At 37.5% G+C, this 26,204-nt stretch overlaps 1 non-coding gene and 1 pseudogene across 1 annotated transcript; both read right to left on the bottom strand.

The window, feature by feature from the left end:
• Nucleotides 1–884: 884 nt before the first annotated feature.
• On the bottom strand, nucleotides 885–991 carry LOC141593439 (small nucleolar RNA R71). The gene has a single exon (XR_012521521.1). It is a non-coding gene; the product is annotated as a small nucleolar RNA R71 (small nucleolar RNA).
• Nucleotides 992–18,108: 17,117 nt separating this feature from the next.
• Nucleotides 18,109–26,204, bottom strand: part of LOC141590334 (small ribosomal subunit protein uS3m-like) — a 45,681-nt pseudogene continuing 37,585 nt past the window's right edge.

The following is a 26,204-nucleotide window of genomic DNA, read 5'->3' as shown; positions in this document are numbered from 1 at the left end:
TAGTTGCAATTGAAAATCTCACTTCAATACCCGTCCCTTGGGATCCGACCTTTACTTGCCTCTTTACTAATTGTAGAGTTGTTTGTGGAGTTATAAATATTGTTTTGGTCTAGGTGCTCCTAACGACAAGTAACGAAAACTAAACCTCTCAAGAGAGTCCGACCAAAAATGGCGCCGTTGCCGAGGACGGTGTTAACTTGATTTAGATTTTCTTAGATTGTTATTAGTTATGTCTTTCTTTGCCTTGGGGAAGTAAAACTCCTCAAGGTTTGTTCTAATTATTTTCAAGTTGTTTGATATTTTGCATGTCTAGAAGATCACAAGGTAACTTGTTACCCTTTGATCACGAAATTGAAAGGACTTTGACAAACAATCGAAGACTTGCTAGAAGAACTTTGAGAGGTATTGGTGAGGTTGTAGATATTCAACCAAACACTATTGAGTTCGTCAACCCTTTTGAAAGAGAAGGTGAGGGGAACCCAACACAAAATCCAACACAAAATCAACCCACAATGCCTAAATTTTCATCACATTCCGTACCAACCGAGGAGAACCTACCCAATGGTACTCCCACACCACAACACTTAACCGGAAACTTTATTGCCAAATCCGCATTTATCCAATTAGTCGAAAGAAGCCAATTTGGGGGGATGCCTAGTGAAGACCCTCATTCTCACATGGAGACTTTTTGTGACTATTGTGATGCGATTTCTCAAATCGGTGTAACTCAAGACCAAATTCGATGGGTCTTATTTCCTTTTTCTCTAATTGGCACCGCAAAACAATGGTTGAAAGGCCTTGATAAGGCTACTCTCGGAATTGACTCTTGGAAGAAGTTGGCTCTAGCTTTCTACAAAAAGTTCTACCCACCGGAAAAGACTAACATGCTAAGAGCTCAAATTACGGGCTTTAAGCAAAGAGATGAAGAATCTTTGTATGAAGCTTGGGAGCGATTCAAGGGAATTTGTCGCTCATGTCCTCATCATGGACTTAGCGAGTGGTTTTTGGTACAACAATTTTGGAATGGTCTTTATGAAGACTCAAGAAATATTCTCAACATGGGATCAAATGGTATGTTCACCGAAGTTGACGATAATCAAACTTGGAACAAGATTGAGGAAATGGCGGTCCATAATTCACAATATAGTAGACCTCGCAAGGCTACTAGAGGAGGAAAGCATGAAGTGGACTCTATTACTCAATTGGGTGCTCAACTTAGTGCTCACATTGATACCATCAATTTGAAGTTCGAAAAAGCTATGGCTAGACTTGAAGAAGCCTCAAAATCACCAAAGCAACATGTCAATGCCATGACGGCATCTTCATCAATCCGAAGTGGGATATGTGAGAATTGTGAAACTTTGGGACATGACCAAAGTGAATGTAGGGGAACAAATGAACAAGTAAATGCTTTTCAAGCATACAAGAGTGGTACCCCTTATTCAAATTATTACAATGAAAACACCAAATTCCACCCAAATCTCTCATACAAAAGCCAAAATGTTCAAAACCCTCAACCAACATATACCCCACCTCCCATGAGAAACCAAAATCAAAGACCCTTTTACAACCAAAACCAAGGTTACCAAAATCAAACTCCATACAATCAACAAAATGACCAAGGTTTTGATGTTAAAAAAGCGGTCCTCCAAATGCAAAAGAATCAACAAGAGTTTTTCACTCAAATGCAAAAGGATAGTCAAGCAAAGGAAATCACCATCAACAACATCCTAGCCCACACCAAAATGTTGGAAACCCAATTGACTCAACTAGCATCTTCAAGCTCACAAAGACAAAAGGGGCAATTACCACCTCAAAGTAATCCCCCAAGACATGAAACGGTTAGTGCCATTCACTTGACAAGTGGTACGAGGTATGAAGCACCGAAGAAGCAAGTTGAGGATGAAGTTGTGGAAGCTAGTGACAAAGAAGAAGTTGTACAAAACTCCAAGGATGGAGAACCATCAAAAGAAGAAGTTTCAAAGAAAAGTGAAGACAAGGCCAAGGAGAAGGAACCCATTGTGATTAGACTTCCTTTTCCAAGTCGTCAAGCCAAGCCCAAATTTGATGACCAACTTGGAAAATTCATGGAAATTGTGAAGAATTTGGAAGTCTCGATTCTTTTCACGGAATTAATCACTCACGTGCCGGCCTATGCAAAGTACATGAAAGACATCCTTACGAAAAAGAAGTCGATCCGGAAGCTTGAGACTATCGCCTTCACTAAGGTGAGTAGTGCAATCCTTCAAGGGAGTTCACCTCCAAAACTTAAAGATCCGGGAAGATTCTCAATACCGTGTACCATTGGCGACACCACGATCAACAAAGCCCTATGTGATCTAGGGGCTAGTGTGAGTGTTATGCCGTATTCGGTGAGTAAAAGGCTAGGGATGGGAGAGCTTAAATGTACCAATATCACACTCCAAATGGCCGATAGATCGACGAAGACACCATTAGGGATATGGGAAGATGTTCCCGTAAGAGTTGGGAAATTTTTCATCCTGGTGGACTTTGTCATTGTTGACATGGAAGAAGACTCCAATATTCCAATCATTCTAGGTAGACCTTTCTTGCACAACGCGGGTGCGGTGATAGATGTGAAGCATGGAGAGATCACTCTAGAAGTGGGATATGAGAGCATAACTTTCAATCTTGACAAGACCATGAGAGCTCCCCGTTTGCATGAACCATGTTTTATGGTTGATCATTATAGCCGGAAGGATGATAGGAAGAAGTCGGAATTCCAATGGAAGAAGAAAGTTGATGATGCTCCACCAAAAGATCAAGAGAATTGTAACAAAGAGAGCTTGAAAAGCTCACCCATGACAATTGAAGAGGATGGCCTCATTGGCCAAAACAAGAAAGTGGGAGAGTTGTCTCTATCAACTCAAGAGATTTTTAATGACCAAGTAGATGAAGTTTGCGGTCATTGGGACGATGAATTTGAAGGGATTTTCAATCCCTATATTGGCAATGCTATCGATCAAGACCAACATGAAGGACAACAAGTGCAAAGATCTATTGAGGATCTTTATCATGACAATGAACAAGCTTTTGACTACTTCTTCAAGGTGTTGAGTAACATCAACAACATCTTGGACATGCCCCCATGACATCTCATTAAGGATGAGAGTTTGGTGGAGTCCTCTCCAAACCACCATTTGTAAATATTTCTAACTCCCTAACTTGCATTTTAATTCTTACATTGCATTTTTGTCATTTTTGGATTTTTATGCCTTGATCAAGATATTTATCATTTTTGAGAGAAGTGAGGGAGGGACTAATGATTTTATTGATGTGTAGTGCTTTAACTTAGTGTGGGGATAGCAATTGCCTAGGCTATTCATGCCTTTGTAGTGCCCCTACAATGAAGAACACGGGATTTGAAGAATGAAAATGACACGGGATATGCAAGTGCACAGATGGACCTGAATCCGGGTATACCAGGCGGAATCCGAGCGGCTTCTAGGTAATCCGCTCGTCTTATTGGAATCCGAGCGTCTGTGGAAGAATTCGTCCATCCAAATGAGCTGCAAAATTGAAAAATTTGGTCTGTTAGAGAATCCGAGCGTCCAAGCTGAGAAGACCCTCGTCTGAAACTGGACGCTCGTCTTTGTAAAAAGACGCTCGTCTTTTTGCCAGTGCAGATTAAGCAAAGTCGCTGTAAGAGAATCTGCTCGTCTTTAAGGGAATCCGCTCGTCCTGAATTGCAGAATCCGCTCGTCTTCACTGAAAGACGCTCGTCTTTAGGCGAGTTTTCCTGAAGACAAATTGAGCAGAATCCGAGCGTCCCGACAGGAATCCGCTCGTCTTCCCTCTGCAGTTTTGAAATTTTCGGGTGTTTTAATACACCTTCCCATATTCATTTCATTCATTCATTCATTCAAACACTACCCATAAACCCCAAAACCCCAAAACCCTCATCCTCTCCATCACCAAAAACAAAATTTCCTCAACCAAATTCAACAAAATCAAATTCAAACTTCCTTACAACAACAATTAATCACTCCATTTGCAACAATAATCAATCCAAGCACCAAAATATTCAACCTTTGAGTCGATTTTTCAAATACAAAGACAAATCCTTTCATCTTAAAATCGATTTGGGTATAATTAGAAATTGAAGATTTTCAATCTTTTCTTGGTATAATCAACAATGGCAAGAACAAAAGGAGCAACAAAGGCACTCAAGGCAAAGACACTCTCAAAAAGGCAACAAATCCTTCAAGCAAATAAAGCTTCAATGGCTATGGTGGTTGCTAATACAAACTTGGAAGTTCAACAACAACAAGATCCTCCCTTGGAAGCAACAACATCAACAACTACGGAAATCGCTCAACTATCAAACTATCCGGAGGTAATTTTCATTTCCGACTCCCATAGGGATACATTTGCCAAGTATGCTAAGAAAGCCATTTTGCCCACCAAATTCATATGTGAAGATGCCTTGAACAAATTCGGTGTCCTTGAACAAACAAAAGCCTTCTTTGAAGCCATGGGGTTGGGAAAATTGTTTACTACAAGAGAATTGACATACCCCTCCCTTACCTTGGAATTCTTTAGTTCATTCAAAGTGACTAAGGTAGAGACTAGAGAATACATCGAGTTTCGTCTTGCCAATGTGAATAGGCGCGTCACCTTTGATGTTTTGAGTAAAGCATTAGGCCTTAGTGATACACCTTATTATCACAAGATGCCCGAAAATTATGACCCCGCTCCTCTTTGGGAGGCGATTTCCGGGAAGAAATTTGTGAGCTTTCATGCTTGTCGCGCTCTATTAGTCCACCATCCGGGCATTAGAGTGTGGCACAAGGTCATCAGGAATACTATAATTGAAAGAAAAGGCACTAATCACTTTACAAAGCTCGATTGTGTTCTACTTGAGTCGGCCTTAAATGTCGGAAGGGAATTCACTAAGCCTTACAATGCTCTAAGGCTTTTGGTGGAAATATGGCTCAATGTTGATTGTGGTAAGGAAGGCACCGCTCATATTGTAAATGGAGGTCTAGTTACTCTCTTGGCCAAGCACTTTGACGCAAATTTCAACAAGGACAACACCTATGTGGCGATCAAAGGGGGTCATCTCATTGACATGGATGCCATGATTTACAAGTACAAGTGGGTCAAGCATAATTCTCTTGACACCAACTATGGGTGGCTAACCAATGATGCTAGATCTTTCACTTTGGCTTCCAAGATATGCCGATTAAGTGCTCATCGAACAAACTACCTTCTTCCACTCTCAAAGGATGCCGAGTACATCATCCGTCAACAAAGGGGCGAGATTGAAGAGCCCTCCTCCTCCATTGTCACACCACCCTATCCATTCAAATATCAAGAGTTCAAACCCAAAGATGTTGAAGTAGGCAATGACTACATGACTCTACTCATGCAAGAGATACACAAACAAGCTTATAATGATCGAGTAGATGCATACTTGGCCCAATATCCACCCCTCCTTCATTTAGCTAGGCAAGGACTACTTGATCCATCATGTCCTTTGCCTAGTTGGGCGGATATGGATGTATTCTTTCCAAGCACATCTAGTGGTGAAAGACCGGGTGAAGATGAGAATGTCGATGATGAGGTTGTTGATGATGAGGGCATTGATGAAGAGGTAGATGAGGAAGAAGAGGCTAATGAAGATGATGAAGGAAGTGAGCAAGGAAGTGAAGAGAGGAGTGGAGATGATTCCGCTTCTAAAGAGGAAAATGATGATAATGCTGATATGGTGGATGACTAGCAAACTTTGGAGGCTCCTACCCTCTTGAGGTTTGTCTACTTCTTTCTTTGTTTTCTTTATTTTATCTTGATCATAGTTTGGAGAGTCCTAGCAACACGTAGGACTAACACCTCGGCCCCATTGAGGTGTTCTTTTTATTGTTCCCATTTGAAAAATCCAAAATGACAATATATAGTCTCATGCATTGCATCTTGTGTGTATGAACTACCCCAAAATTTAAGACATTAGAAATAATGTCTATCTTGGTTTGGGGAAGTACATGTATACGCAACGGGAGGTAATCTAAATTACGCTCTCCGTCATAAACAAAAACCCATGCATCATTTAGTGTAGCTTAGTATAGCTTGCATTTAGTATAGAATTCATGCATCATACTTGCATAATTTCCTATCATATTGGCCATTGAGGACAATGTCCATATTAGTGTGGGGATAGGAAATTCTAACTTAACTTTTATTCAAAAAAATCCAAAAAAATCAAAAATTTCGAAAAAATCAAAAAAATTGAAAAATTGAAAAACCAAAAACAAGTTCATTTCCTTTATAGTGTAGTCTTGTATATATTGTTGTATATATTGTGTTTGTTCTATCCTTGTTCACATTGATCGACTACGCCACATCCGAGACATGAGGATATTGAAGACCGCATGGTATGATCTTTCCAATCTACTTTTTCCTCTTTATGTTAATGACTATGTGGCTTTATTTTGATTGATGCGGTATAAACAATGTGAATCTAGGACTTGCATTTAGATTATTTGGCATATTAGTTGGTAGAAGCATATGCATTAGGATGTATAAATGTTAGTTGCATCATGGCATGTAGTTTGTATGTTAGAAAAATTTTGTGAAACCGTCTAATTGGGAAGGTTGATAAGTGTACATAGGCCCTAGTAGATGCTTTTTCTTCTTAAGACTTTGCTTGTTAGAATACTTGTAAAATACCCTTGGATGTGTCACGCTAGTATCCTTTGACCCATGGATTAAGGCCTAGTCAATAGTACCTTGTGGTGTGATAACTCCTTGGCTACCGTTTATTCCAAGGTGACCCATGAAACCATGCAACCATCATTCATCCATGTTCTACCACATTTTGTTGGAATATGTGTCCTCCGACAATAATGCGATCACAACTGTTGATCATGATGATCACATGTTTAAATCTCATTTTAAGAATACATGTGGGATGTAATATTTTACAGTCAACTGGTCCACACATATCGGTAATGATTGGCTGACTAGAGTTTGACATTACTGTCGTGCGACGGTGGTGATCAGTTGATCCCCTTAGGTCATACCTATAGGGAAATACTCTTAATTGATTATTTAATTAATCGTATGCCGATACGAGTTAATTAAATTGCTTAAAATTGACGGGTGATATTGTGAGTAAAATTAACGTGTCTTATTGTAATCCGATTATATTAGATACGGTCTAAGTAATTGAATTATTTTATTACTTAGATAAAATTATTGTTTACGAAACAATTGAAATTAAATGAATAATTTATTATAAATACAAGACGTTGTGATTTATAATTCAATAAACCATCTTAGTACAAGTAATTACGAATTACTAGTCGATTTTGTATATGACATATTTTATTAGTATGTTGATTTTTAATGGGTTAAAAATGCATAAATGTGAGACATAAACATGTAACATGTTACATGTGACATTGTGACAAAATTGACAAATTGACAAAGATAAAATGGAACCCATTTTATCTTATATATACCGAAATAATGGAGGGAGTATGAGGATTAATATTGTGTTTTTATGTTAAATAGGAACATGATTATTACCTCTAGGGACTAGCCTTGCATGCCTATCTTCTTGGGTAGAAAAACAAGCCCATGCATAGGGCACTCTTCCCCCTCCAACCGGTTTTGGCATGAGAAAAAGGCAAGGGTTTTTCCTCTCTATTCATTCTTTTTGATATAGAATTTCTAGTGTAAGAAATTACTATTATTCTCTCTACATCTTATGAAAATTCTAGAGAAATAAACTTCACAAATACTCCCTCTTGAACCGATTTTTCAAGAGCAAATATTATAATTTTTGTGTCAATTTTATAGTAAGACTTATATTATTTATAGTACAAAATAATATTAGTTATTAAGAGGTTTCCTTGGGTATATGCTTTTGGGAGAGATTCTAAACTTGAATCTTGTTCATCCATTGTTGGAAAGCTGAAGAACTAATAAGAAAGAGATCTTGTTGGTGCCCAAAAATCCGAAATTTCATAGTAAGAAAGCCGATTTCTTCTCTTGTCTATTTTAGTTTGCATGCATAAGATTTGTAATTATTTTATGACTAAATAATTTCTCACATATATGAATATGTAATTTAATGAGATTAATGATTTCTAACAAGCGGTATCATGAGCCTTAGGTTGTTTGCATGCAAATCGGTTATTGCTTTTCCGAGTTATAAGATTAACAAACAAAACTTATAAATTTGTGTTTATTATGAAATATTATGAAATTTATTTGCATGTTAAAGTTTCTGGTCCTAAAATGTATTTAGGATATTTTGGTTTATTTATGGATTTTTATTGTTCATTTTATATAATAGTGGTTTTTGGATATATTTTCACATATATTATCTACTGATGGCCTGTAAAGTTTCATAATAAAATGAGTTGTTATACTCGAAATATGGATTTTTCAATTTAAAATCGTATTTAAATGGGAAAATAGGTTAATATGAGTTATATTTCGCATCTGGTCATGGAAATTTAGTATGTTGTCACATGCAATTTTACAAGATGTGTGTAAAATATTTGGCTATAATGAAGTCTTCATGCATGATTTATGAATTTTTGATGAAAAATCACATAAATAGTGACTTTAAATAGTAAAAATGCTAAAACATACTTCATGACTTAGAAAAAACGTCACATGTTGCATTTTATCATATATTTCAGATATAAAAGTTAAAAGTTGATGAATATAATTTTTTCTCATATTTATGGTCATAATTGTTAAAATCGATAAACCGCAACATTGTTTTTCACGATAAATTTTCGAAATTTTTAACCTAAGTTTTGAACATTATGAGTGTCATGGTATTTTTCCAGAATGTTCATGAGTTTAATTTTCAAATTTCGAATTTATTTGAAATTTTTATAATTTAATTTGAATTTTATAGCATAAATTTGTATTTTAGGTCCATTTATGAACAATATTAAGAAAACAAGTTTAATTATTGTCAAAATGTTATTGGAGACTAAGTTTGAGTCCTAAGATGGTTAGGGTAATTAACTTGTACATAAATATGAATTTATGTAATTATTGTGATTTTAAAAGGTTAAATCACGCAAATCCGTAAAAACCGATTAATATACGATATTGGCTCCTTAAAGGCGATTTAGCATAAAATTGGGCATGTTCATACATATTATAATGCTGAATTTTATTTATGATTGTCATATTTTAATTTTATGTAATTTTTGAATTATGTAATTTTACTTAGTATGGCCTTAGTATTTAATTGATATTACCCAAAATGTATGGGAATATCGATTCGGTTGTAATTTATTGTGATCTCGTATCACCGTTTTGTAATTTAATAGATTTATTTTTATTTTTAATTACAAATGTATAATAGGAAATTATGTAATTTATTTATTCCGGAGTACCTTGAAGACGGTGCCACTCGAGAAGGCGATCCATTAAAGAAATTGTTGACTTGAAATGCGTGCCAAGACCGAAGTTCAAGGGACCAAAGGAGTTGGTTTCCGAATTTGTAATAGTTTATTAGATTTACTATTTTAGGAAGGCCATACTAGGATTTTATTTATGCTTTGCATTTTATTTATATGTTGCACCCATCGCTAAATCGCCATAACTAAAACATGCATTATCATTTTAATCGAGTTTATCGACCGTGTCATTACAATTATCGTAGTTCACCGGTTTAGTTCACTTAAAACGTGATAGATAATAAATTGACATGACCTCTCGCTAAAATAAACAATTGAGACTTAGCCTTACAAAAAAGTAGAAACCATGAAAACCTATTTCGTGAGGGAGTGCACTCGGCCACACCGGGGTACAAACCTTGTTACGTAGGGGAAGTGGGTGATAAATGTCTATCCACCGAATTTATGTTAAAAAAGGGTATTTCGGCACACCGTGCCCTAAGTTAATATAAATTTGGATCATGGACACATTTATTCGAAATTTGGATTGAACTCAACGAAAGTATTCACGACGATTTCCGGATGTGTTTCGGGCTAGAGATAAATGTTAATCTAATTTTATCGACCAAGAGTTCTAAAAGTAGAATCGATTAAAGAGTTAATCCACCGAGTTATATTAATAAACGGTATTTCGGCACACCGTGCCCCAAGTTAATATGAATTTGGATCTTGGAATCATTTATCATAGTTGGGTAGAGGTCACTATGTAAATGCTTTACTTGTTATTTACAAGTATTAATAAAACGATAAATGTTAAGTTTTCCACTATTCCGTTATCATATTGTTCTATTTCTTTACCTCAATTTATACGATATCATTTCGATTTTAATTCAAATCTCCATTAAAACATCGTAACTAAAGACAAATATGAATTTTCTTCTAAAAAACCTCAAATTATCCATTGCAAGGATCTCTTGTGAAGAGTATAGATAAAAGTTATTCATGATCAAAAGGGTTTTTGATTCTTGACTAACATATCTACTTACAATGAATTGTTTCTCATATGCTTAATTGAATTAAGTACTTTGAAACGTTAAATCATTTTGGTAACTAGATTTGTATGAAATCAAAATTGACCAAAATATCGCAACCACTTCAATGAAAGTTTTAAGACTAAACGGATGAATTGAAGAGTAGTCTTCATGAAATTCAATTTTGCTTCTCTTAGCAAAGACTCATTGAAATGAGTGGGAGCATTCTCTTAAACCGTTAAGAAAAGGACGAGGTTCAAGAAGTAAAATTAGAATGGAATTGATACAAGGTAATGTTAAAAGTAACGTTATTGAGAATAACAATACTAAACCTATCAATCCCGACTGATAAAGTTTCCATTGTCTTAAATTGTTGGACGCTAGATGGGAAACTACCCCAAATTATTGAAGAATCAACAAGTTAGTTGTGGGACATCTAATGGGACCTTCTTCTTTAAATGTTTATTTGATTGACATAAATTTTGCTAGTACTACTTCGTCAATATTAGAAACCGGTGGTGGTTTTCATCATTGTATTTGATACATAGGATGATTAGAATATGACGACTAGCAACAATGATGTTGAGAGATAGAGTCATTGTGTACTCAATCTAGCTTTTGGGTTTGGAGTTGTACTTAATTGTGACTATTAAGTACATAAACTATAAATAAGAATATAAACTTGTTTAGATACAAAAGAGGTTTCACTTTTGTGACCCTATACACCATGATTTGATGTATGGCTAAGCCCATTATCAAGGTGATTATATTCTAAACCAAACTAGAATCATATATCATGAAGATGATGCATGACTCAAATTGGTAACCCAAGATTACACCTTAAATTCTGGAATGATGAACGCAAAGAGTTATCAAGTACTCTTGAAACCATTAGATTGTTAATCTTATGGTATATGCGTATCTTGTATTCAAAGCAAGATGTCTCGTGCCTTTGGTTGAAAAGGAGATCGAGAATGTAAATCATTGATCCAAAATAGGTAGATCATTTTCTTTTACCAACGATTTGAGTTGACACTAACGTGTTCACTTAACAAGTTAAATAGAGAAATCTTTGAAGAAGTTCAAAGAGTTCAAGGAATCACGATTTAGTCATGATGGGATTATCAAAGTGAATACTTTGATATAAGCCAAATGAAATGTGATATAGTATCACAAGTTAATCTCTGTTAACACATATTATGGGATAATGTGTGGTTGGATAAGAAATCAAACGCTATTCGATATAGTTTGGACTTTAATCAAGTTACTTTAAGTTACTTGATCTTATTTTGGGGATTTTATCATTTTGTCAATTATTTTTCCACTAAATCTAAAACGAATCATATGAGATATGAAATGGTAGGGTACCATGTTTGTAAGTTTTCAAAAGAAACAAATGCTCATTTTTCCTTACTATAATCACGAGTACAATGGGTTTGTGGCTCGTGAAGCTGTCTTTTTAGAACACAAGTTTATTTCTAGAAGACAGAGTGGGAGAAATTATTCAAGAGCCACAAAGAGACACAAAGAAAGATTATGTCGCAAGAAACTGGTCTTTCTTGGCTACATGATAAATTTTGTGTAAGACGTTGTTTCTTCAAAACTTAGGAGGTTAAAGCCATCACTTGTTGAAGATGATGAATTAGTGTTACTTTTAAGAAAGTAAAGAGCTTAAAGTAAAGAGCTTACAACTTACAATGAAATTGTTTGATTCAAGTTACTTCTGGAAAGTAATGAATATATGACTTACATGAGAGTGTTTAAGTCACAACTCAATACAAGGCTTAGAGCCATGAAAATCCGAAATAAATTCCGAGTGGAATTGTTGGATATCAAAGAGAGATATCAAAGCTTGATTAGTTGCAAAGTGTTTTGCACTATTCGGATCTTCTTAGGGATTGTATTTTATTATGATGATATACATATAACGAATGAATCTAAAACCCACTTCTTCAATTAGAAGGAATATATTCAATACATGTCATGAGTTTTATAGATTCTTACAATCCTATGATAATGTGCAACTTAAGAGATTGTCTTAAGTAGGACATCAATGAGTTGGAATCAATGTTTTGATCATGTTATAAACTTTTCTCGATAGGTCGAGAAGTTGTGTTTATACATAGAATTTAGTGGGAGTTACGGTAATTTTAATTAGTCTAATATGTGGATGACATATTGATCATTGGGAATGAGTTAAGACTTGGAGATATATATATATAATACATCTTTAATATCCAGATTTATGGAGATAAATCCACATAATATTAGCGTCAAATAAGAAGTCTTATGTTAATAAGATTCATGACTAGTTCAATCAAGTTGAACATATTTGATTGATTCCATTTGCTTCCGCTGCCGAATCAATGAAATAGGAAATGATGTATAACACTTCATATACTTTGAGTATGATGAATTGTTTCAAATCGAATTTAAGTAACGGTTACCTTGTAAGCCATAAAAATTACCCTTAAGTGCTTGCAGAAGCATTAAGGATGTAATGCAAAGTGTTTTTGATGCAAATTTTGTGAAAGGGTGTTACACAAATGACAATTGACAATTGAGATTGCACATGGTTTCCGACAAAACCATAATCAAAACACATTAGGATGGTTAAGATACCATTGTGGCTATGTTATTTAAGAAATAGATTTTCTAGAATCGTTCTAGGCAATAAAGAACAATGACAGATATTTACAACGGAAATTGAGTACACTTGCAATCATGAGATGTGCAAGAAGGAAGAGTCCCGCACACTGTGAAAACAGTGGGAGCTATTCTAAGGCTAGAGAGCTTATGTCTAGATTGGATCTAGACACGTATTCAGAAAGTTTTGTAATGCAAATGTATACATTACAAAGGAAAACGAGTATGTAGTAAGGTTGAATAAGGTACAAGAAGTTGATAAAACCTGCTAACCAAAGCCTTCTCATGGGCTTAACATGATGAGTCATGTCAGATGTCATTTCAATTGCATTGAGATGAACAACTACATATAAGATGATAATGGATTATAAAATTATGAAGTAGTAATCAGGTATTGACTATTCATATGTGATAATCACATTTGTCGTTCGAGTTTTTAAAATCTGAAAACTCCTTTATACTTTGTTACATCCAAACGGGTTGTAGAGACAATATTGAACCCCGTTAAAGTGAACCCGGATTAACATGGTATTCGCCCATAGTCACATGTATGAGGTGACGTCTCGAAGTGACTAGAGTGTGATGCGATTGATGGCAAGTTCAAGTGCCATAGAGTCATATAAGAATGACTAGTCGATCACATAGGCAGACTGTTAGGAACACTTTGTCGGGCCAATGAGCGCTTATCGAGTTCTAGCAAATTTATATAGCCTGGTCGTGGCGAGAGCTACTATAGTATTCTAATGAGTCGATTCTTTTGACTAAAGACAATTCGCCCAAGGTGGCAAAGTTTCAGATTAACTTTGATTTATGTTACTACGACCTTCGTAAATGGGGTCAAACGGGCATATTTTGGGTTATGATGGCTGTGGCTAGTCGAAGGGAATAAGTGTGATAGGAATTGTCCACCCCTTGTCAGGGTTAAAATAATATCTCAGGGCCACTCGAGGAGTAATCAACTGGAAATGCGTGGCCACGCTCGGAAGGTATCTATGGTAGATGATTCCGGTCAATCACTTATTCTCCAGATCGAGGAAACCACTCTCGATATGATCACTTGCAAGTACGACCTGAAAGACACCTTGCATTGAGTGGGAGATAGTAATAGGACAAGAGAATTGGTGACGCACACTTGTCGAGGACAAGTGGGAGATTGTTGGAGTATGTGTCCTCCGACAATAATGCGATCAAACTGTTGATCATGATGATCACATGTTTAAATCTCATTTTAAGAATACATGTGTGATGTAATATTTTACAGTCAACTGGTCCACACATATCGGTAATGATTGGCTGACTAGAGTTTGACATTACTGTCGTGCGACGGTGGTGATCAGTTGATCCCCTTAGGTCATACCTATAGGGAAATACTCTTAATTGATTATTTAATTAATCGTTTGCCGATACGAGTTAATTAAATTGCTTAAAATTGACGGGTGATATTGTGAGTAAAAATAACGTGTCTTATTGTAATTCGATTATATTAGATACGGTCTAAGTAATTGAATTATTTTATTACTTAGATAAAATTATTGTTTACGAAACAATTGAAATTGAATGAATAATTTATTATAAATACAAGACGTTGTGATTTATAATTCAATAAACCATTTTGGTACAAGTAATTACGAATTACTAGTCGATTTTATATGTGACATATTTTATTAGTATGTTGATTTTTAATGGGTTAAAAATGCATAAATGTGAGACATAAACATGTAACATGTTACATGAGACATTGTGACAAAATTGACAAATTGACAAAGATAAAATGGAACCCATTTTATCTTATATATACCGAAATAATGGAGGGAGTATGAGGATTAATATTGTGTTTTTATGTTAAATAGGAACATGATTATTACCTCTAGGGACTAGCCTTGCATGCCTATCTTCTTGGGTAGAAAAACAAGCCCATGCATAGGGCACTCTTCCCCCTCCAACCGGTTTTGGCATGAGAAAAAGGCAAGGGTTTTTCCTCTCTATTCATTCATTCTTTTTGATATAGAATTTCTAGTGTAAGAAATTACTATTATTCTCTCTACATCTTATGAAAATTCTAGAGAAATAAACTTCACAAATACTCCCTCTTGAACCGATTTTTCAAGAGCAAATATTATAATTTTTGTGTAAATTTTATAGTAAGACTTATATTATTTCTAGTACAAAATAATATTAGTTATTAAGAGGTTTCCTTGGGTATATGCTTTTGGGAGAGATTCTAAACTTGAATCTTGTTCATCCATTGTTGGAAAGCTCAAGAACTAACAAGAAGGAGATCTTGTTGGTGCCCAAAAATCCGAAATTTCATAGTAAGAAAGACGATTTCTTCTCTTGTCTATTTTAGTTTGCATGCATAAGATTTGTAATTATTTTATGACTAAATAATTTCTCACATATATGAATATGTAATTTAATGAGATTAATGATTTCTAACAATTTTGTCATCAAAGGGAATGGGCACAAAAAGAAATTGATTTGAGTTCAAGAAATGAAATGAAAAGTGAAAGAAAGTTTGCAAAATGCATCAAATAAAAAGAGGAGCAAAAATAGACTCCTAAAGCCTCAAATATAACGCACCCTCACTACATATGGGGTGACTTTGAAAATGTTCAAAAGAAAATGCAAAAAGTGAAAAAGTTGTCAAGTATTGAAATGCCAAAAATCAAAAGAAATGGCAAAAAGAAAGTGTTCTCAAATGTTATATGCCACAAGAAATTGGGGGGGAAAAACAACAACAAAAGCAAACTCCCAAATGAAACTCAAATACTATCGATCCCTTTATCCATCGTATCCATTTTTGTGCATGGTAGAGAGGGGACGGCCCTTCTTCTTGTCTAGGCAAGAGGGGGAATTCCGCGATCCTCCAGTGTTTCTAACACCATAGAGAGTCTATTCTTGACAAAAGCATTTAACGTTTGAGGACAAAGGTACCCTAGCTTGACACAATTTGGAGGTGATTTATTGGTATCCTTCTAGGCTTTTTAGTTTGAAGAAATTGCATCTATGAAGGATTGTGTACCCTTGAATTGCTTCCCTTGTAGATAATTTCCGCCACTTAGATGAGGAAAGTGGCTATTCTTTTGTAGATGCATCCATTACTTGTTTTTTGTGTGCTTTAATGCTTGGATGTGTCGCCATTTTGGGAAGACCCACCTTGCCTTGCAAGAAGGCATCCTACCTCATGGTTGTCTTGTTGTGAGTTGAAGGGGCGGAGTGAGACCTGCTAATTGTCTCATATCGGTTATGCTATTAGGCTAGTCTAAATAACGGTCCTAGTCTTTGTAACCTCTTTACTCGGGACGAGCAAAAGTTCGGTTTGGGGATATTTGATGTGACCATTATTTGAGCATATTTAGTCCCCGAATTAGCCTTGTTCCCATGCTTTTTAGTGCATATTTGGGTCATTTATTGTCTTTAGTTCTTTGTTTTGCATATTCTTTGAGGTTTTAATCCCTTGGTAGGAAAGGAGTGCAAACCTTGCATTTTCATGGCAAAATGGAGCTAAATTGATTGAATTCAATGACCAAGCATCAAAGAGAAGACAAGACTAGAAGGCCTTTGTACATATTGTAGTAGATGGGCAATGATGAGAAAAGATCCTTGCATCCCCGACGAAATCCTCAAGGATTGTATTAAGAAAAAGGAAGAAAAGAAGAAGGGAAGAAGCTGATCAACAATCCGAGCGGATTGCCCACAATCCGCACGTCCAAGACAAGCAATCCGAGCGTCTCCCACAGAAGGACGCTCGTCCAAAACCACCACAATCCGCCCGTCCCGTGCCCTGGACGCTCGGATTGTGTGACAGCTAATCCGTCTTCTACTTGTTCAATGAAGGATGCGCATACCTCGGGAAAGACTAGCAAAAAGGAGACTCGCATATTTTTATGAGAGGAGGGATTCCTCAAGGACTTAATCGTCATTTAATCCCTTAGTAAACCCTAATTTGTGTACCTAATCCCCACTGTAAATACCCCATTAGTCTAATTAGATTATCATGTTCTTCTTATCAATCTTTAGTGTAGTTTATATCATTCTAATCTCTATTTAATCTTGTAATCAACTTGTAATCAAGTCTTAATACAAATCTCATTTCCTTAATCTCTCTTTTGTTCATCTTTCATTTTGGGTAATTGAAGATTATTTGGGTTATTATTGGGAGATTGACAACCTTCCAATCAACCATCAAGTACTTCTATTATTCTTTGCTTTATTATTGGAATCATTAGTAGGTATAATTTTCTTAATCCCTTTTTAATTATTGTTAATCATCTTCATTTATTCATCATGTTTTACTTTGTTGGTATGATTGACAACCTTGCTTGCATGTTCAACATGATAATGAGTGGTAGTTTCCTTAGCTATGGTTAATGGGTAATTAAGGGAAACCAACATGGGGGATGATTCTTGCTTAAATTAATATGTTTTCATAGTTTATTTGCTTGCTTGTTGTGATCTCATTAGACCATGCATATAGTTGAGTAGGGAAGATTAAGTCGACTTGTAGGTGTTGTACAATCTAATCGATTCGGCTCCGGGACCAAACTTTCCTAGGATTGTAAGATATAAACCAACTCTATCCATCACAACAATAATTGCTTGCTTATGATTTGAGAATATGTTTGTATGATCAATTCCCATGAATCCCCTATGACCCCATGACACCCTGGCCTAGTGCCTTTTATCAATTGTTTACATCCCTTTTTAATCATCTTGCTTGTTTACTTTTATTGCTATTTAGTTTAGTGTTATTCTATTCAAACCCCAAATTGTGACACCCCTAGACACCGCTAGTTGCAATTGAAAATCTCACTTCAATACCCGTCCCTTGGGTTCCGACCTTTACTTGCCTATTTACTAATTGTAGAGTTGTTTGTGGAGTTATAAATATTGTTTTGGTCTAGGTGCTCCTAACGACAAGTACCGAAACGTAAACCTCTCAAGAGAGTCCGACCAATGATCGATGGGAGGGAGGAGGCCCCACCTCCTTGCACTGCGGAGCAGAGAGCTCGTCTATGGCTCTGGTGGTTCTTGTCTTCACTCTACCATGGAGACTTTTTATCGCTGGTCGAGCTTTCCAGAAAAAAAGCGATGCGAGCACGTATTCTATTATCTAAGCTTCTTCCCTGCGCACTAGATCTCTTCATCGTAGATGGTTCAACCACGCCCGGTGCCACGAAATTATTGAGAACTAGGACGAGATCGAAATTCATTTTGTTCTTTATATTCAACAAGTATTGCATGACCGAATAATTCAAGGAAGAGCGCACTGCAGGGAGGGCCCTTTTAAGTAGATGACTTTTCGGGTCGTTGTAGCGGAACTTCTTTGGGAAAAAGAACTTGAATAACTTAGTTTTTTTGAAGGATTCGTCATTTTCTATCAGAAATTCAATGTTATTTACAACCTCGGTGTATTTCGAATGCTTGAAGGCCCCTCCAAAAGATGCCCGAAGTGATTTAGAAAGATTCTTCTTTATCGAGATCGATAGTGATCGGTCATGGTATCCATAGCGTTGCTTCTTTTTTGGCCAAACCCTGATTTCGTTTTGCTTTTTCTGGTCGTCGAGTCGATCAGGCTCGACTCTTTTCCCGGCCCTCCGGCCTCTCACTTCGTTTCGTTCTTCTTTTCTTTTTGATCTAGCGCTTGAATAAAGATACTCGATTGGCCCTACTTTCCCAAATTCCCACCACCGGCCCTTTAAAAATATGAAAGGTCTGGATGTTTTGCGTCGTTTCTGTTTTAAATCTGATAGAAAGAGTCGATGAGGAAGAAAAAAATTAATGAATGTTCTTTTTTGAAAATGTATACTAATACACCTACCCACCCGAAAGCCAAAGGTGAGTAAGGTGGACGTATCGAACCGAAATAAGATCCCAGATTGATATCTTGATATACTAATTTACCATAATAATAAATAGAGTAAATTTCTACCCTACTCAAAAAGAAGAACACTTTCTTTCTTGTTTGATAGTGGGGCTCCCATTCACCAACGCAGACTAAAAGTGCTCTCTGAAATGTGCAGGATAGTAACCTATCACACGGCTCTCAAACCCAACCTGTGGTGAATTCCGGGAGATAAAGTCAAAGCGCTTCATCCTTTGCCCTATACTTTGAGAAGCTCCTCCCCGCTGATCAAGCAGCGACGCTGCTCGTAATATGCTTAGCTTTAAGCCGCTATCGTTCGGTTCAGATAAGTAAAGTCCCTTCGGTCAGGTTCGCTCAGGTGGTCTTCCCTTATCTTCCCTAACGTTCAGAGTTGTTCTGGTTTAAGAAAGGAGCACCGGTCGAGTGCCCTGAATGAATAAGAAATAGACAGCAGAGGAAATCAATGATTTTAGACCGAGTTGAAGCTAGCAACATGTTGATTACCAACCCGGAGGTTGGTAAGAACGGAGGGTTTTTCTCCTAACCTAAGTGTGCCTACCAGCGAAGCAACTAGTAATTAATCGGGCGGAGGGCGGTTTGGTTTCGTGCAAAGCCCTCGCAGCAGTAAGAGGCAGTTGTCATTTGAATGGAAAGGTCCGGTTTCCAAACCTGCGCACCCTTATGAAGCGATCGAAATAAAGATAAAGCAACAGAGCCATCGTAATATACCCTTTTTAGCTTCTAAAACGTGGGCCACAAACCGGATCTTTCGGGGCATTTGTAGCCTTTCTTTAAGATGGGTAAACGCTTTAAGAAGAGCAAACGCGGGTAAACGCCTTTACGTATTGAAGAAGTTTTAAAAAACTCGTATTTTAGCCAACAAATGCTTCAAATGCTTCTTGATCGGGTAGAAGATCGGCCACTTAAACTTGCGATATTGAGGCAGAATAATACGATTTTACAATTTTTTTTTTATTTAAAGATCTCGGAATCGTAATTCGGTGAGTTAACTTTCTCAAAAAAAGGGGCTCTTTTTACCATTCTAAGATAAGGGATATCTATAGGGATTTAATACCCTATAATATGACATCAGGCTTTACATCCATGTCCTGTGAGATGCGCTTTTGGAAGGAAGTTTTCCTTTTTTTTCGACACGTTCATTCTTGCCCTCTTGATAGGTGAATCCTTCACTTGCCTAGTTTACTTGTTAGCTTATCAGACTGATCACCGGGAATCTCAAATCGTGCCATTTCCTTCCACTCGTCTAATCCTGCTGTTGTCGTCTCGAGCAAGGGGAGTCGCCGCCTTTGCTAGTTTGCTCTTCGCTCGCATATGCCTATTGCAGGAGAGAAGTGAACTTGCTTGGCAATGCCCATACTTTGAACCACAGGCATACTTAGATGCACTATCCCCTTAAGTTATGTCCTTTACTCATATGATAAGCCCAAACCCGCCCTTAGTCAGTCGCATTCTTAATTCCATATGCTTAGTCCCATCAAGATGATATGGATGGGCAGCATAACCTAGCCTCTACTTTAAGAGCGTCTTTGTGCATAGGCATAGGCATACGCATTCAGTCATATCAAGTCAGTCATCATACCTAAGTTAAGTGCATTCTGTCACGGATGTACATCATCTGAATTAATTCATTGTCCTATAACTTCTGACTTTCGACAACTCTTGTCTTAATAAAAGGTAGAGTCCAAAGCCTTTCTGCTAACTATCTACGCGCCATACCGAGATTTATTCCACCCGGAGATTGGAATACACGTTCTGTCATATGTCACACAGGCGCATTCCCTTACTGAAAAACAAAGATTCAGTGGTTAAATTAAAGGACAGTGCAGTGTCCTGGCATGCTTATTCATGAAAGTCAGACTAATATGCTGCATTCTGATCTCAAGGCTCAAGTACAGCCTGATCATATAGATAGAACCAACAAGGTTTGAATCCCAGGTTAACTGGCTGGCTAGAAATTGGGAGAGGAAAGCCATCCTTAGCCGCAATTCTAGGAAAGAGGTGAAGTACAGTCCTTGTCTCCAGATTGAGCATGGACGACTCTGGTTTCAAATGCAATGCACATGCAGGGTTTTTGAGATAACACGCTTTCCTTGATGAAATTTCAATTGCATCTTAATTAGGGGTTGTTTGGTTGATCAAAGAACTTAATTTTACTAGGAAAATACAATTCATGGGAGTTAAGTTCTCTTATCCATTTCAGGTAAATTTCGGAAAAGTGTTTGGTTGCTCATGTAGGAATTTAATTCCACAGGAACTTCCAATGACCAAGGGGGGAGTAGGTAAGCAACTTTCCACATCATGTAGGCATTGGAAGTTATTGGGAAGTTCTAATTCCTACATTTTCTAAAATTTATGGCAACCAAACAACCCATGTTTTTCAAAATCATGGGATTTTCCAATGCCTATGTTTTCTAAGTGGCAACCAAACGACCCCTTAGTCTCTTTTTCATACTAAGACTAATCCTCTGCCTCAGCTCACTATCTATCTTCTTTCCTCTCGTATCCTGCCTTTTGACACGTACACGTTTAGGATTACCAGGGGCCCAGGGGAGGGAAAAGGGCTCACTTGCCTAGTTCACTCGTCAAGGGGAGGGCTTGCTTAGATAGATCACTTTAGCTCACTTTTTATGCGATCTAGGGCCTTGCGATACTTATCTTTATTCTGATCATTCTGGAATCAAAGGCCAGTCCTATCATTCATTAAATGAAGAAATTAATCTTCTGAAAGGAGGTGAAATACCATTCCTTAAATCTCAGCATGAAGCTAAGGATGGCATGACTGTTCGGGCAAGCGACGAAAGAAACTGGCGTGATGTTGGGGGACAAGCTCTTCCTGCCTGCCCACCATCATCGACGGCTAGATCAACGACCGCTGCCAAGCCAAAGGAACCAAATCGACCCAACATACGCTTGCTGTGGAAGAAGAATTCGTATTTAATACATTCCATATGTACTTTGCGAATGAGGCAAGGATGCATGGACCAAAGGCTTGATAAGTGGTCATATCAGCGAAATTTATTGAGTACACTGGTGCACGAGGATATGGAAAGCAAGTGCAGGTGTAGCGAGTGAATGGAGCGAGTGGAGGAGCTTTTTAAAGCAGAAGTAGACGTATTTCCAGAGGAAGCAGGTGAAGTGCATGATAATAAAACGGCATAAGGAGAGGAGGGCAGCGCCATTTGCATTTTTTTAGGTTTAGGTTTAGGCTGGGGCTTTCCCTTAGATAGTACCGCGCATAAGAATCCAAAGTCTCTCGCTCGCATCCTCGGACATGAGTCTTACCTTAGAAAAGAGGAGAGGCCTTTGCATTGAATGAAATGAGGAGTAGTCTCAAGCGCAGCTGCAGCTTCGTCGTTTGTAAAAGGGAAAACAGTCGTTTTGGCGAGTGAAGAACGAGATGGGGAAAGACTAAATGCGACTTATGATTCCACTTGTTTTTATTCTTAGACAATGACTCGAGACGCCACACTTTAAACCTCATTTCCGTACGGGACAGACAGAATTACATATATAAGAATGCGTTGCAGGCTAGTAGGTTTCAGAATCTCTTTTCCCTGTTTTACAGCGGTTTAGTTCTGTAACTGGATGAGTCCCAGGAGAAGTTTATACAAGCGCAACCAATCCCTAGCCTTGAGATTGGGCTTAAGATCTTTCATATATCATAAAGGGTCCGGAAGAAGCTGGCTTTGCCCGATAGGAGTCTCAAAACGAAACACTTGACATTTCATCCCCGATCTAATTGTAAAATAGATTACGAGCTCTCGGATCGAATTTTTATATTGCACCGGCTCGAGACGAAGCACATGTCACAATAGGGTTCCCTTTTCCTCCGAAGTGAGTGAGTTCAGGAACCTCTGCTTCAGCTGCAGTAGATTGTTCAATTGGTGCTCTAAGTTAAGACTTTCCTCTCTTTAATGAGGATCGATCGGCAAAAAGTCTTTTTGCTTTTGTCCCGTGTAATAGAATTCTTCTCTAGAATGATTCTCTTAAGGATCGAGCCCAATCTCTTAGCTTTGTGTGAGGAGCGAGTGAAACTTTTTCTATCTAATGCGCACTCAGGGTTTCTAAGGTTTAAATTTCAAATTACCCTCTTCTTTTTTAAAAAAATAAGCTTGATGAAACCACTTGATTGGCTTTAAGAGAGAGTGGTGGTGTCGCGTGTTAGAGATTTGGCAAGCAGAGTAGTGATTTATTGATATACTGATATAATTAATACCAGCAGTAGGGATATGGTCTCAGGAAGATTTTAATTGGGCTGCATATAACATAACATATAATATACCAGGAATATCCATGCGCTTCATATTTGCCTGGAGTTTCTCCTAGAAATATAGTCATCCCTACCCCCTTTTTTTGAGCAAGTTAACTCATCATGTAAATATAGGAAACTCATGTATATTATAGACTTTTCTAGAATAGCCCCGAGAGTTCTAGGACAATTCAAGGTTCTAGATGGCTCCCTAGGAGTTCTATAAATAGGAGGGCATGGCTTCATTTGCCATCCATCCAAAAACATTCACACAAACTCACTTTGTAAGCATACTTGTAATATTCAAGCTTTCTTAATAAAAGAAATCTTTTCCCAACACCAAGTGTTGTTAGCCTTCTTATTCTAAGTTCCTACTTCACTTGTTAAGTGTCTAAGGCATAGCGTAGCACATCTTGAGGGTCTTGCTTGACTTGGCTTGCAACGGGATCGCAAGTCGAGTAGCACACGAGTTTGATTTAAGGGGCAAAGTTATCATCTCGTGACACGTGGTATCAGAGCCAAGTTCGCCTGCTAGGACCTTTTAGATAAAGATGTCGGGTGACGCAAGTGTTGTTGTGAACGTGCCGGCTGGTGGGAAGACGACCAACACTCAAGAAGGGAAAAAGGAATCCACCGCTACATGGTTAGCTCGCTTAGAGCTAGCCATTGGGGATTACAAATACTCCTTGTCCACCTTGGAGGTCAACATAGGTACCCTCCTAAGAACAAGTTAAGGTGTTGGAGGAAGGTGAGGAGGACCTCAAGGGGGAGGTCCAAGGGGCAGTAAACGAGCTCCCAGGCTCGTTGCGTGAGGACTTGTTACGCTTGGTTCGTGAGGAAGTAGCCAAGCAGGTCCAAGCATTAAATGATAAGATGGATGATTTCAAGGCTGAACTCGTTGTATGCCGAGCTGCTGTCGCAGGAGGTGCGACGGTGCGTGAGGCACCTAAGATTAAAGTACCCGAGCCGCCGAAGTTCAATGGCAAGAGAGATGCCAAGGAGCTAGAAAACTTCCAATGGAGTGTGGAGCGCTATTTCAACGCCCTACAAATCCAAGACTATGAGTCTTCACATCACAAGTGAGGAAAGGAAACTTTTTAAATTAAAACGGAATTCTTCCCCGAAAAGATAAATTGCCGATTCTTCCAGAAGTACTGCGCTATGATATAATACCTGAGTAGCTAGCTTTCTTTAGGTCTTGTCTGAGGTAAACCAATCTGTTCCGTCTATCTGATCGGTCAAGCCAAGCTACGATTCCACCCATTTGATTTGAATTGAATATAGAATATATATAATATTTGGCGAAGTCAAAAGCAGACTTGGACTATGATCAGGCTTAAATAACACCTTCTCTGACTGAAGCACATGCACTTGGATTTGGATTTTTCTGAAAGAGAGGTGAAGCATGTGACGTGATATGATTTGAATCCTTGAATTTTCAAACTAATGCAGGGCTCTTGTCCGAAGTACCCAGAGCATTCCTACCCTTAAACGCGGTTTGGGCTCGCAAATCTTGATTCGATATGATCGAACTGTACTCTAATATAAGAATTATATTAATGAAAGGATTCATCTAAGCCAGCCTCAGCCGAGTAAGCGTTTGATTCGACGACTGATATTTCATCAGAAAAGGCGGGTTTGGGTCCAAATTCTCTTGTTTTGAAGACTGGATCGCTTTCATCTTATGGATCGGGTTAAAGGTTTAACCTGTCCTACTCTCTTCCCTTATTATGGATTTGGGTCGAAACGACTCTCTCGCCTCTGTTCTAAATGCCTAGTTTCTTGGAATTTGAATTACCTTTTCTTGAAACCCTTGCTTGATCCGGTTGAAATTGTCTTATAAATTCCTATTTAGGTTGGTAAAATCCTATTCATTCATGAAAATAATCCAAAGAGAGGTTACGAAGGAACAAGACTAATAGAAGAAAGGGATTAGCTCACTTGCCTTAGCCCTTGCTTGCCATATCTTAGTGAACTTGCTTGATAACGCACTTGCCAATGCCCCAACATACTTCGAACCAGGCCTTGCCTTTTTTCTGCTTTAGCCAGCTGATCCGAGTCGATGTCGTCACTCAACCAATCAAACACATTTATAATACTCAACAAACAACTAGTTAGCGGTAAGTCGAGGTCGATCCATGGGACGGTGTGCTTTGGGTTCTAAGTCTATCTATCTCAATTTATGCTAGTGTCACGATTTGTTTGGGTTGTAGTTGTGTTCTAGGCTAATGCAAACAATAAGGTAAATCAAGCAATAAAAGGTAAGATGTAAACAAATGGCTAAAAGTGCTAGGATATCATGGGGTCATAGGGGATTCATGGTATTGATCATACAAACATGTTTACAAGGTTGCAAGCAATTAGTGTTGTGGGGGAACCGAGTTGGGTTATGTCTTACGGTTCTTAGGAAGAGTTTGGTCCCGGAGCCGAATCGATTAGATTGTACAACACCTACAAGTCGACTTACTTTCCTCCTAATCAACTTCTATGCATGGTCTAACAAGACTCGAGTTGGTTTATATCTTACAAGTCAAGTTGAAAAGATAAGAGATGGTAAAAATGCAAGGATTCATAGGCTTAGCATTTCATCAAACATAACATGTGCATAAAGTTGACATCACAACAAGCAAGCAATTTGATCATGTGAACACATTAGATTAAGCATGAATCAATCCCATGTTGGTTTCCCCTAATTACCCATTAATCCTAGCTAAAGAAACTACTCACTCATTATCATGGGAAACATGTCATTAATGGTGTCAATCATCACAACAAGTATAAACATGATAATAGAATGAAGAAATAAACAATAAAGAGTAAAAGGGTAAAAGAATTATACCAACTTGAGATGATCCAAATAATAAAGCAAGAATAAAAGAAGAAACTTGATGATTGATGGAAGGTTGTCAATCTCCCAATAATAACCCAATAATCTTCAATTACCCAATAATAAACTTGAATAATAAACTTGAACAATAATTAAAGAGAGATTAATGTGTAAT

The sequence above is a fragment of the Silene latifolia genome, chromosome 7 (assembly GCF_048544455.1).
Source record: "Silene latifolia isolate original U9 population chromosome 7, ASM4854445v1, whole genome shotgun sequence".
In the NCBI taxonomy this organism is placed as follows: Eukaryota; Viridiplantae; Streptophyta; class Magnoliopsida; order Caryophyllales; family Caryophyllaceae; genus Silene; species Silene latifolia.
This window is presented reverse-complemented; position numbering and strand designations above follow the sequence as displayed.